Here is a 12,581-nt window from a genome sequence, read left to right as displayed (position 1 = left end):
CTGTGACCAAAACTTCCAAAACTATGTTGAATAGTAGTGGTGAGAGTGGGCACCCTTGTCTTGTTCCTGATTTCAGGGGATATGCTTACAATTTTTCACCGTTGAGGGTAATGCTTGCTGTGGGTTTGTCATATATAGCTTTTATTATGTTGAGGTATGTTCCTTCTATTCCTGCTTTCTGGAGAGTTTTAATCATAAATGGATGTTGAATTTTGTCAAAGGCTTTTTCTGCATCTATTGAGATAATCATATGGTTTTTATCTTTTAGTTTGTTAATGTGGTGTATTACATTGATTGATTTGGAGATATTAAAGAATCCTTGCATTCCTGGGATAAAGCCCACTTGGTCATGCTGTATGATTTTTAAAAATATGTTGTTGGATTCTATTTGCTAGAATTTTGTTAAGGATTTTTGCATCTATGTTCATCAGTGATATTGGCCTGTAGTTTTCTTTTTGTCTGGTTTTGGAATTAGGGTGATGGTGGCCTCATAGAATGAGTTTGGAAGTTTACCTTCTTCTGCAACTTTCTGGAAGAGTTTGAGTAAGATAGGTGTTAGCTCTTCTCTAAATTTTCTTCTCTTCTTTCCTTCCTAAAGATCCACTCTTTTATCTGCCATTATTTTCTTTCTGCCTAAAGCCTTTCTTTTAGTGCAAAATTGCTAGAGAGAGACTCAAACTTTGTAAGCCAGAAAATTTCTTTTCTCTTGAAGAATTTTTCACTGGGTTTATAATTCTAAGTTAACAGAATTTTGTTTAGCACATTAAGGATTTCATTTCATTTCATTGTTTAGCACTTTAAAGATTCATGGTTAGAGGAAAAGCTAGCCATGGTTTTTATTGTTATTTCTTTAAATGTATCTTTCTTCTCTGTATACTTTATCAACAGTTTGAGTAGGAATGTCTATATGTGATTTTCCTTTGTATTTGTTTCTCTTGAAATTGGACTGGATACCTGTGTTGAAACAGTTATTAATTTCAGAAAATCTTAGAATTTTCTCTTCAAATATTTATTCTTTTAAAAAAATTAATTAATTTATTTATTTTAATGGGATGCTAATTACTTTACAATATTATGGTGGCTTTTGCCATACATTGATATGAATCAGCCATTGGTATACATGTGTCCCCCCATCCTGAACTCCCCTTCCCACCCCCTCCCCACTCTATCCCTCTGGCTTGTCCCAGAGCACCAGCTTTGACTACCCTGCTTCATGTATCAAACTTGCACTGGTCATCTCCTTACCTATGATAATATACATGTTTCAGTGCTATTCTCTCATATCATCCCACCCTCGCCTTCTCCCACATAGTCCAAAATTCTGTTCTTTACATCTGTGTCTCTTTTTCTATCTTGCATATGGGGTCATCATTACCATCTTTCTAAACTGCATATATATGCATTAATATACTGTATTGGTGTTTCTCTTTCTGACTTACTTCACTGTGTATAATAGGCTCCAGTTTCATTCACCTCATTAGAACTGACTCAAATGCATTCTTTTTTAAAGGCTGAGTAATATTCCATTGTGTATATGTACCATAACTTGTGTATCCATCTGTCTGCTGATGGACACCTAGGTCACTTCCATGTCCTAGTACATAATCCTAGCCATTGTACATAGTGTTGCAATGAACATTGGGATATATGTGTCTCTTTCAACTCTGGTTTCCTTGGTGTGTATGACCAGCAGTGGAATTGCTGGGTTGTATGGAAGTTCTATTTCCAGTTTTTTAAGGAATCTCCATACTGTTCTCCATAGTGGCTGTACTAGTTAACATTCCCACCAACAGTGTAAGAGGGTTCCCTTTTCTCCACACCCAAAATGTTTATTCTACACCATTCATTCTCTCCTTTATTTCTTGTTCTCAAATTATATGTTGGTAAACTATTTGATATGACCCAAGAGGACTTAGATTATCTTTTAATTCTTTTCTGATTTTTGTTTCTTTTAGTTTCAATTTAGATAATATATATCACCTGCTTTTAAACTCACTAATCTATTCTTCTGTTGTATTCAGTCTTCTGTTGAACATATCCAATGAATGCCTCAATTTTGGTATCATACTTTTTCAGTGCTACTATTTCCACTTGATTTTTTAAATAGATTCCATTTCTCTGCTGAAAATTTCAATTTGTTCCCATATGTTGCCCATCTTTTTCACTAGACCTTTTCCCATATTAATTGCAGTTACACTAAAGCTCCTGTCTGTTAACTCCAACATCTGAGTCATCTCTGGTTTGTGTCTACTGAATTTTTTTCTTTTTTTCTGTTGAGCCACATATTCCTGTTTCTTTTTGGAGTCTTATAGTTTTTCATTGTGTCTCCAACTTTGTGTATACATGAACACTGGAGATTGAAGTACATAGTTTTCACCTCTAGAAAATGGTATGTGCATTCTTCTGTAAGGTGTTACTGTGGGGATTTGAGACAATATAATCTCTAGTTCAGTTGGTCCTGGTTTATTATGGCTTTAGTTAGATTCAGTTTATTTATCTCTGGGTTCACAGTTTTGAGGATGAAATCTGCAGGGCTTGAGATCTACACACCAGCAGGATTCCAGAGATCTCCATATATTTTATAGCCCAACTATTATCCTTGATCTGTGAGAGATCTCTCTGCTTTATAATACAGCAGATAGCTTCAGTGTTTCCAGTGAGCCAGCCCCATGCACTCTCTGCACCTCAGGAGTTCTCCCAGCACCTGTCTGTGGTTTGTCATGTTCCACATAGTAAAGGTCTGGTGCTCTTCAAGGGTAAAGATGGGATCCATTATTAATTTCTCTTTGTTGGACCTAGGACATGTACCAAGTGATGAACTAATATAACTCTGTCGAGAATCTCTCTTAACTTTCCTACCCTGCCTTTATCTTTTGATGGGCTGCTGCCAAGCAATCAGTAATACCTGTGTGCATTATGGGAATTTTCTCTAAACTTTAATGCCCTACTCCCAGTCTTTGTTAAAATGCTTATCATTTGGTAGAAGTTCCATGCAACTTGGAGGTATTTTCTCAGCCCTCCCACCCTGCTCCTAGACTTTTATATACTGCTATTACACACTGGGTAAGGATACCATGGAAAAGAACTGATATATGCATACCAATTCACTTTGTGCCTGTTGCTCCTTGGGATTCAAATCCATCATGCTGGTACACATGTGTCCATGAAATATTTAAAATTTTCCTGGTCTCTTTTTCTATCAATCTGTGCCAGGTTTGCTCTTTCCCACAATGTTCATAGGGACATCTCTTCTCTTTTACAAAGACCTCATCTTTTTATCAGTCCTCTGATTTGTTTTACAAAGCTAAGGTACAAAAACTTATCTGGCTTGTTTTTTGTCAGAGTGAGAGCAACAGTCTCTTGTGACTTTCTACAATCTAACTAGAAGTGAAACTTAGTGGCCTAAATTGAAGGCTGCTTTATAGGTAACAGCTGAAAGTACAATTGGAAACCAAAAAAATTTGCCTGGAGAAGTTCCAAGTTGTTTTTGAGACTGCATATTGTTTCATATACTTTAGTAAGTAAACTATCCCCCAAAGTTTGTCATTTCAAGTGACTTCATAATGAAGTCCTAGGTTTCAACAGGAGCTTGTAACCGCCTAGGAAACTAGAAAATTTCAGAAATTATAGCATGGGCTTCACTGAGAATTTACCCATAAAGACAGGTAGATGACACATCCATAAAGCCTGGGCCAACCCACAGAATTCAGAATTCTCTTCTCTCCACTGTCTATTATCTAGATACAAGGATAGAATAAAACTGTCTATTGTCCACATTGCTGTGGCAGTATGTATCCTTGGAGCCAAGCCAAGGGCTTAGACTTAAGGAGATATGGTTCAGTTCAGTTCAGTCACTCAGTCTTGTCTGACTCTTTGTGACCCCGTTAACTTCAGCATGCCAAGCTCCCCTGTTCATCACCAACTCCCAGATCTTACTCTAACTCATGTCCATCAAGTCCATGATGCAATCTAACAATCTCATCTTCTGTTGTCCCCTTTGCTTCCTGCCTTCAATCTTTCCCAGCATCAGGGTCTTTTTAAATGAGTCAGTTCTTCACATCAGGTGGCTAAAGTATTGAGCTTCTGCTTCAGCATCAGTCCTTCCAATGAATATTCAAAACTGATTTCCTTTAGTATTGACTGGTTGGATCTCTTTGCAATATAAGGGACTCTTAAGAGTCTTCTACAACACCACAGCTCAACAGCATCAATTCTTCAATGCTCAGCTTTCTTTATAGTCCAACTCTCACATCCATACATGACTACTGGAAAAACTATAACCTTGACTAGATGGACCTTTGTTGGTAAAGTAATGTCTCTGCTTTTTAATATGCTGTCTAGCTTTGTCATAGCTTTTCTTCCAAGGAGCAGGCATCTTTTAATTTCACGGTTGCAGTCACCATCTGCAGTGACTTTAGAGCCCCCCAAAATAAAGCCTTTCACTGTTTTCATCGTTTCCTTGTCTATTTGTCATGAAGTGATGGGACCACATGCCATGATCTTAGTTTTTTGAATGTTCACTTTTAAGTCAGCTTTTTCACTCTCCTCTTTCCCTTTCATCAAGAGGCTCTTCAATTCCTCTTCACTTTCTGCTGTAAGTGTGCTATCATCTGCAAGTCTGAGTTTATTGATATTTCTCCTGACAATCTTTTTTTTCTTTTTAATTTATTATTTTAATTTATTTAAATTGGAGGCTAATTACTTGACAATATTGTGGTGGTTTTTGCCATACATTCACATAAATCAGCTATGCGTGTACATGTATTCCCCATCCTGACCCTCCCTCCCACCCCCCTCCCCATTCCATCCCTCAGGGTCATCCCAGTGCACCAGCCTTAGCACCTGTCTCATACATCGAACCTGGACTGGTGATCTATTTCACATATGATAATATATGTGTTTCAATGCTATTCTCCCAAATCATCCCACCCCTGCTTTCTCCCACAGAGTCCAAAAGTCTGTTCTTTACATCTGTTTCTCTTTTGCTGTCTTGCTAGTAGAATATACAAATGTTGCAATCACTTTGGAGTTCTGTTTAACAGTTTCTTGTAAAGTCAGAAATTTCACATCTAGGTATTGATCCAGAATGCTCATATCAGCCTTTTCACCACAACTTCAAATTGGAAAACAACCCAAATATTTATTGGTAAGAAAACGGATAAGCAAATTGTGGTGCAAAACTCAGTAATTTTTTGCTTGTAACAACATGGATGAATCTCATGTACATTAAGAAGAAAAAAACTGTATGAGTCCATTTATGCTAGGCTGAAGAATAGGTAAAACTAATCTATGTTGATAAAAGTCAGAAAGAGGGGTGGTAGGGTAAACTGCTTGAAAGGAAATAAAGGAAATTTTTGAAGGAACAAAAACTGTCTACATTTTTATTTAGTGATAGTTACATGGAGTCATATAATTACCAAAATTGATCAACTGTAACATCCAAGGCTTTTGCATTTTATTGTTATAACCCAGGGCCAATAATAAAGAAATTAATGAACAAATAACTAAAATTTCATGCTGTTAACTCATTTTGAAGCAAGTTCACCTTCAGGATACAATTCCTAAACAACATTCCTAGAATTATACAGTCACCTGCATAGAGAAAACCTAACAGCTGTGTTAAATATTAGATTCCAAATGCTTACCAACTGTTGTTCAATCTCTCACTTGTGTCCGACTCTTTGAGACCTCATGGACCGTGGCATACCAGGCTTCCCTATCCTTCATCATCTCCTGGAGCTTGCTCAAACTCATGTCCATTGAATCAGTGATGGCATCCAACTATCTCATCCTCTGTTGTCCCCTTCTCCTCTTGCCTTCAATGTTTCCCAGCATCAGGGTCTTTTCTAATAAGTAGGCTCTTTGCATCAGTTGACCAAAGAATTGGAGCTTCAGCTTCATCATTAGTCCCTCCAGTGAATATTCAGAATTGATTTCCCTTAGGATTGACTGGTTTGATCTCCTTGCAGTCCAAGGGGTTCTCAAGAGTCTTCAATATTGAATATATCCAAGTGTATAAATATATATACATACCTGTTTACATACTGTGTGTATACATGCTGATGTAAAACCAGAGGATTTTTAAAGTTAAATTCTAAAGTTATTACATTTAATTAATATTTGATACTACTAGTTTCATTTTATTAATTAAAATTGAAGGAAAATAACCTTACTTGAACAGTGCATCCCACCTACCATTTACTGGCAACTTATAAGAATTTTATGAACTTTCTATTCTATGAACCTCTCGTCTTCCTAGGTGGAAGAAGAGAAGAAATATGGGAAGAAAGGATATAATGTGACTGGCATTATTTTAATATGCTATTTTATTACTGTTTGCATTTACATATCATGCATATAATTTGAATACCAAAGATTCTTGAAGACTTAAAAAAGAAAGAGTAGTCACATACACTACTCTCTCCCTCTCCCTGGCTTATCACTTTTTATTAATTTAGTAGAGTTTTCAGAGGGACAAAACAACTCAAAACAGTCTGCAATGTTTAACTTGAAGTCATATTATATAATCTCATTTAGACAAGTGGCGACCATCATATGCATCATTATTATGCTGGGTAAAAACTGATAATAAAAATGTGACCCTAGAATGGTTTCTTTCTGTTAGCTGTCAGTTCCTCTTTGAGTGCTATATAAATGATATCCTTGTTTTCGTCTATTGCTATGAGAGTAAAGGAGTTCTCTAGGCCCTAATATTTTGGTGGAAAGAGGGCTTTTCAAGTTGAGCTTAGTTTTCCACTGGTCAGAAATAGTCAATACTTGTTATTCCTAACTTCCTGATTAGTCAACCTGTCCATGCAGCCCATCAGGGCATTTGGGAACACCACGTCTGCTCTGTCATAAAAATTATTTCCTCCAGTTTTACTCTACCTGCCTTCATTAGGTCAATTTAAATCACTGCCAAAACTATATGAAGCCGATTTCTCGCTGGACTGTAAATTTCTTGAGGACAAGTTTTCTTTCTTCCAAACCATTTTAATCTCAGGGTCTGGCACATGTTAGGTGTTTAGTAAATAATTGTCAATTTAATATGCAAATCAACAGAGCTAAAAACTGTCCTGTAGTATATCCCAATAAAATTGCCTCTCTTTGTCATTAATCTATAGCAGAGATTTTCAACAAGTTACTAACCCTTTCTATTTTCCTCAGTTGTAGTCTATGTCTTTCCATTTTGACTTCAGAATAACATGAAAGCCCTTTCCTACACCTCCCCCCAAATGTGTCACACTCTGCTAAGAGTTGTGGACTCCAGGAATACTGAATTGCTTGTATCAAATGTGGACATACCAGAGCATGTCCTACTGCCTTACCTTTGGCTAAGCTCTCTTCCTTGGGCTGGAATACCCTCTCTCCATCCACAACCATTCTTCTGACAAATCCTTATCTTTCTTTAGGCGTCCCCTTTACCAGAAAATCCTCCCTGATCCCTTGGCCCCAGCAATGTAAACTTCTCTCCTGGGTGCCAACGATATCACACACTCCCTGAAATGTCACTCCCTGAAATACATCTATCATACTACATTTATCTGTAACATATTCAGTTCAGTTCAGTCACTCAGTCATGTCTGACTCTTTGTGACCCCATGGACTGCAGCATGCTAGGCTTCCCTGTCCATCACCAACTTCCAGAGCATATTGCATGTTATGAATCCACCTCTTTCCTATGAGCCTATTAAGTATAAAAATGTACTGACCTCTATATCTGAAAAGCACACAACAGGTGCTTAATTCATGTGATTTGAGAAAGTGAATTCTTTCAAATGCTGAGTTTACACATACAGTGCTTATGTTAGTGAACCAAATTTGAGTCCCCTTGTCTTTGAGCAGTAAAGATAACCCATTGACAAGGAAGGAAAGTACAGTGTTTATTGCAGGGCATCAAGCAAGGAGAATGGGCAGCTCATCCTCAAAGACCCAAATTCCCCCATGCCTTTCAGGGAAGGCATTTTAAAGACAGTGTGAGGGAAGGGACTGCAGAGTGCATAAGCTCTTGCACAATTCTTGGGTTGGTTGGCATCAAGGTGAAGTTTCAACCATCATCAACCTTCTGGTTTCAACCAGTCTGGAGTTTATGTTCTTACAGTTAGCAGATTTCATCTGGGTGGAGGAAGAGGTCTGATTCCTGTAAAAACAACTTAGGAAGACCTGCCATGTCTTTATCTATATCTTTCAGGGAACTGTGAGTTCAGTGATACTGCCATGTGGTGGATTTATGACCTAAATTGTTACCAGTATCCTAGCCCAGCAGCTATTCTTGCTTCTACATCTTCACATTTCCTAATCATTAACTCTTGAGTCAGACTTTTGAGACTCAAGAGAGGCCTGGGTGATGAAAGCAAAAGCTTAAAAGCACAGAGATACAGGAGCATGTTATACGGTTCCACCCACAATGTTGGAGAAGACTCTTGAGAGTCCCTTGGACTGTGAGGAGATCCAACCAGTCCATCCTAGAGGAGATCAGTCCTGGGTGTTCATTGGAAGGACTGATGCTGAAGCCGAAACTCCAATACTTTGGCCACCTCATGTGAAGAGTTGACTCATTGGAAAAGACCCTGATGCTGGGAGGGATTGGGAGTAGGAGGAGAAGGGAATGACAGAGGATGAGATGGCTGGATGGCATCACCGACTATGATGGACATGAGTTTGAGTAAACTCTGGGAGTTGGTGATGGACAGCGAGACCTGGCATGCTGCGATTCATGGGGTCGCAAAGAGTCAGACACGACTCAGCCACTGAACTGACTGATTGACAATCTCTTATACAATACCAGCCAGTAGTGTTAGGAAGAATATCAGATCATTTCTTCTTTTATTATTTTTTAAATTATAAATTCTAGATTTTGAGAGTAGACATCCACATCACTAAAATCTGTTTATGACTCTTTCTACTTCTTCTTGAATGAGGACATTTGCCTATTCCTAGTCTTCTGGAATCTCTCCCATTCTCTGCATGAAGTGCCAAGAATTGGGGCTAAGATGGTAACTGTGAGTAAGGAAAGGAAGCACTAGCTATGAACAATATAATCAGTCGAACAGTTACTTCGCCTGTGCATGAGGCTGAAGAAGAAGCAAAAAGGAGATAGATGACTGCAAAACACTGAGCCTGACAACTTTCTGGGACTGGGAGACTGACCACCAGTAACATGCCCATAGCTTTGGCCCGTGGAGACAGCAGGAGGTTATTTCAAGAAAAGGCAAAAGCCATCAGTATGAACCTCAGGCTAAAACTTAGCTCTGAAATAACTGGTGGGGAAACACTAAAGGCTGAGAGCTAAGATTGGATACTTCTTTCTCTTTCATGAGACGCCCCTCATTTTTAAAGATTTCATTTAGCTGACTTCTACACACCCTTTGGGGTCCCCAAATATTTGTTTAGAACTTTACAGTTCATAAAGCCCTTTTACATCCACTGTTCATCAATCGTGAGCAATAAATATGCATTTTCATTTTATAGTCAAGGAATCTGAATGGTAGTAAGGAGCAGAATTAAGGACTGAGCAGAGGTATCATGATTCTGTATTTATTCAATTTCTGCTATTCAACACTATTCAGGTTCTCTAAGAGACAGAGGCATAAGACATAGCCTTTTGACCCTGGGAGGCTTATCATCTTACTGGGGAAATAAACATAAAATAAACCAAGTGATTAGAGAATAAGTTAAGTCTGTGCATCAAATAACTATATATTAATAGGTATATAAAAATATGTTAATTAAATGGTTATGCAACAACCTGACACTTTAAATTCAGTGTTTTATTTGAGAGAGAATATTTTATTTATTTATTTATTTATTTATTTATGGCCACGTGGCTTACAGGATCTTAATTCTCCCACCAGGGATTGAGCCTGGGGCTCCAGCAGTGACAGCGCCAAGTCATAACGACTGCACAGCCAGGAAATTCCCAAGAGAAGAATCTTTTAAATATTTATTCAGTCTCAGTGGCCAAAGACATAGAATAATATAGAATTGGAGCATTTCTAAAGATTTTTATAAGACCTTTAGATGCAATTTGATTACATAGGATCCGGGTATCTTGAGAAACTGAACTTCTTCACTTAAAAACTGCAAGTAATTTTTTCTTGTCTACTGCAAAAGGAAATAAAGCATACATATACAATCTCCATAAAGTCAGCATGGATGTTAAAAGAAAAAGAAAACAATAAGCATATTTTAAAAGTAATATATCTCTTTTATGTATTTGAGGCTGAAATGGGAAGGAGCTCCTGGTGTGAGTGATGGAAATATAACTTTAATATACAAACCACATTCATTTACTATTTTGTACTAAAAATTCACTCCTTAATAACAGAAGAAAATAAAAATTTGATTTCAAAAGGGAGTCATTTAGTTCTAGAGGAAATCATTTTGACCCTGATTTAAAATAATTTACAGAACATGAATCCCCTATAGAAATCATGTTTTGCATTTCGTGGATTAGTCTTTTCCAGGCAAGAGGTAATTAGAATTTTTAGAGGATATTGTTTGTGCAAAAAAAAAAGGGGGGGGTGGAGTTTGGGGATTCTTCTCAAGTCAGCATTCCACCCCAGGACCCAGCCCTCAACAAAGTTGCATAAAAATAGGTTTAGTCTTAAAGACATATCACCAAATTCCATGGTTTTTACAAAGAAAAAAAAAATTTTTTTTCTTATTTTGTCCTCCAAAAATTAAAAAAAAAAAAAAAAAGCTTTAAATCACTCTTCCTGGGTTAGTCATACAATACCTTCCTTCTGCTTTTTGCTGCTCAGAAGATAAATTCTCTATTTTAGTTTAACGGTGGATTCTGAATTAGAAGAACTTTACTACAAACAAAAACAAAGAAGGGAGGGAATGTTCTATCAAAAGGGGGCTTGAGTTAGAGAGGGAGCAGATAATTAATTTGATTTTATTTGTTAAATTAAGCTAAGCTAGTCTCTTCCTCTTCCAAGAAGGCTGATTAGGAAGTGCATAAACATTGGAGGCCTACCTCCAAGAGGAGAAGAGTGAGTCATCAAAGCACACAGTTGTGTGGGACTTGTCACTGGGGGTGGAAGTCTAAGGCCAAAAACAACTGGGCATGGCTCTGGTTCTGGAGCTGTTTCATGTCAGGGTTAACTCCCACTTCAAAGAAACCCAGCAGATGGGAAATGAAACTTCAAGACGTCTTTCTTTGAATCTGTTTTCAAAATGGCTCATGCAGTTTGCTGTCTGGTATCTTTGAAAGGCATATTTCAAGGTTTGTCATTACTATTTGCCTTTTATCGAGAGCCAGTAATATGCACTGAAGATGTACATGTACATGTAAATTATTATTCTTCACTTATGACATCAGTGATGATAACATTGCTATTCTTTGGAGATGTATATCTAGAAAGCCTGATGAGTGACTCCTACATATCCTCAATAGAAGACCAGTATTTCAAATCAAGTAGCTGGAAAAAGGATTAATAAAAGATGAGAAGACTTTCAAGAAAAGATATAAGACCAGGATCTAGATACAAATTTCATGGAAGTGAGCAGATAAGCATTTCCAGGAAACAGAAAACAAGGACTTCCCCCATCCTCATCCCTCTCTCCCTCCTTTGTTTACAAAGTCAAATAGAAATAAACAGATTGTCTCAGTTGAATCATCTGTGCCTTTCTGGTAAACAGATCTTCATCTTATAAGGACAACAAAAATCTCTGAGCAGCTTCAGACTCTCATCTTCAGACATTTTTTGGCCCTCAGAACTTGGTGGGTTAATATCCTCTCTCTCCTTTGTTGTCACACATAATGCTAATACTTGATGATCCAGATGTAACTAGGTCATATGAAGCAACACAGTAAAAGCAGAAGTCACCATAATTGTAAGCAAATCTGTTTTATCTAGTCCTATCCTAAACCAACCAATGTAGAAGTTTCCAAGAGGTATCTCACAGCTCAGTTAAACAAAACACAATAGAACAAACACGTAAAACAGCTCCCCTTGCTCTTCTTTGTGTGGGGAGATGCCTCTTACTCTTTTCTAGTAGATATTCTGATCCTGTGATACTTCTTTCTCAATGTGGCCTGGCCTGGTTCTGCATACACACTTCGTCCCATTCAGGGCTCCATTAACCACTGGATCAAAACATGCTTAGTCTCTCAGTCCTGTCGAACTCTTCCCAACCCTATGGACTGTGGCCTGCCAGACTTCTCTGTCCATGGGGATTCTCTAGGCAAGAATACTGGAGTAGGTTGCCATGTCCTCCTCCAGGGGATCTTCACAACCCAGGGATCGAATCCAGGTCTTCTGCACTGCAGGTAGATTCATTACTAACTGAGCCACCAGGGAAGCCTGGACCAAAACAGGGAACCATGAATAAGGAGATTCTAGAATTAACAAACTCACAGGCAAGCTTCTTGATAAAACCACTTGGACTCATTAAAAGGGTCTTGCTATTATTATTTTGCACAACTGATTTAAAATGTTCTTTCCTTTATGGTAAATATTTTACAATGTTAATTAAATCTTCATCTAATAATTGAATAGTTAATACAGTCACATGGCTTAAAACTAAAAACACTAAGAAGTCTGAAGTAAAAATTCTCTCTCCTATCTGAGGCC

Source organism: Odocoileus virginianus, chromosome 24 (assembly GCF_023699985.2).
Source record: "Odocoileus virginianus isolate 20LAN1187 ecotype Illinois chromosome 24, Ovbor_1.2, whole genome shotgun sequence".
NCBI classification, from domain to species: Eukaryota; Metazoa; Chordata; class Mammalia; order Artiodactyla; family Cervidae; genus Odocoileus; species Odocoileus virginianus.
This window is presented reverse-complemented; position numbering follows the sequence as displayed.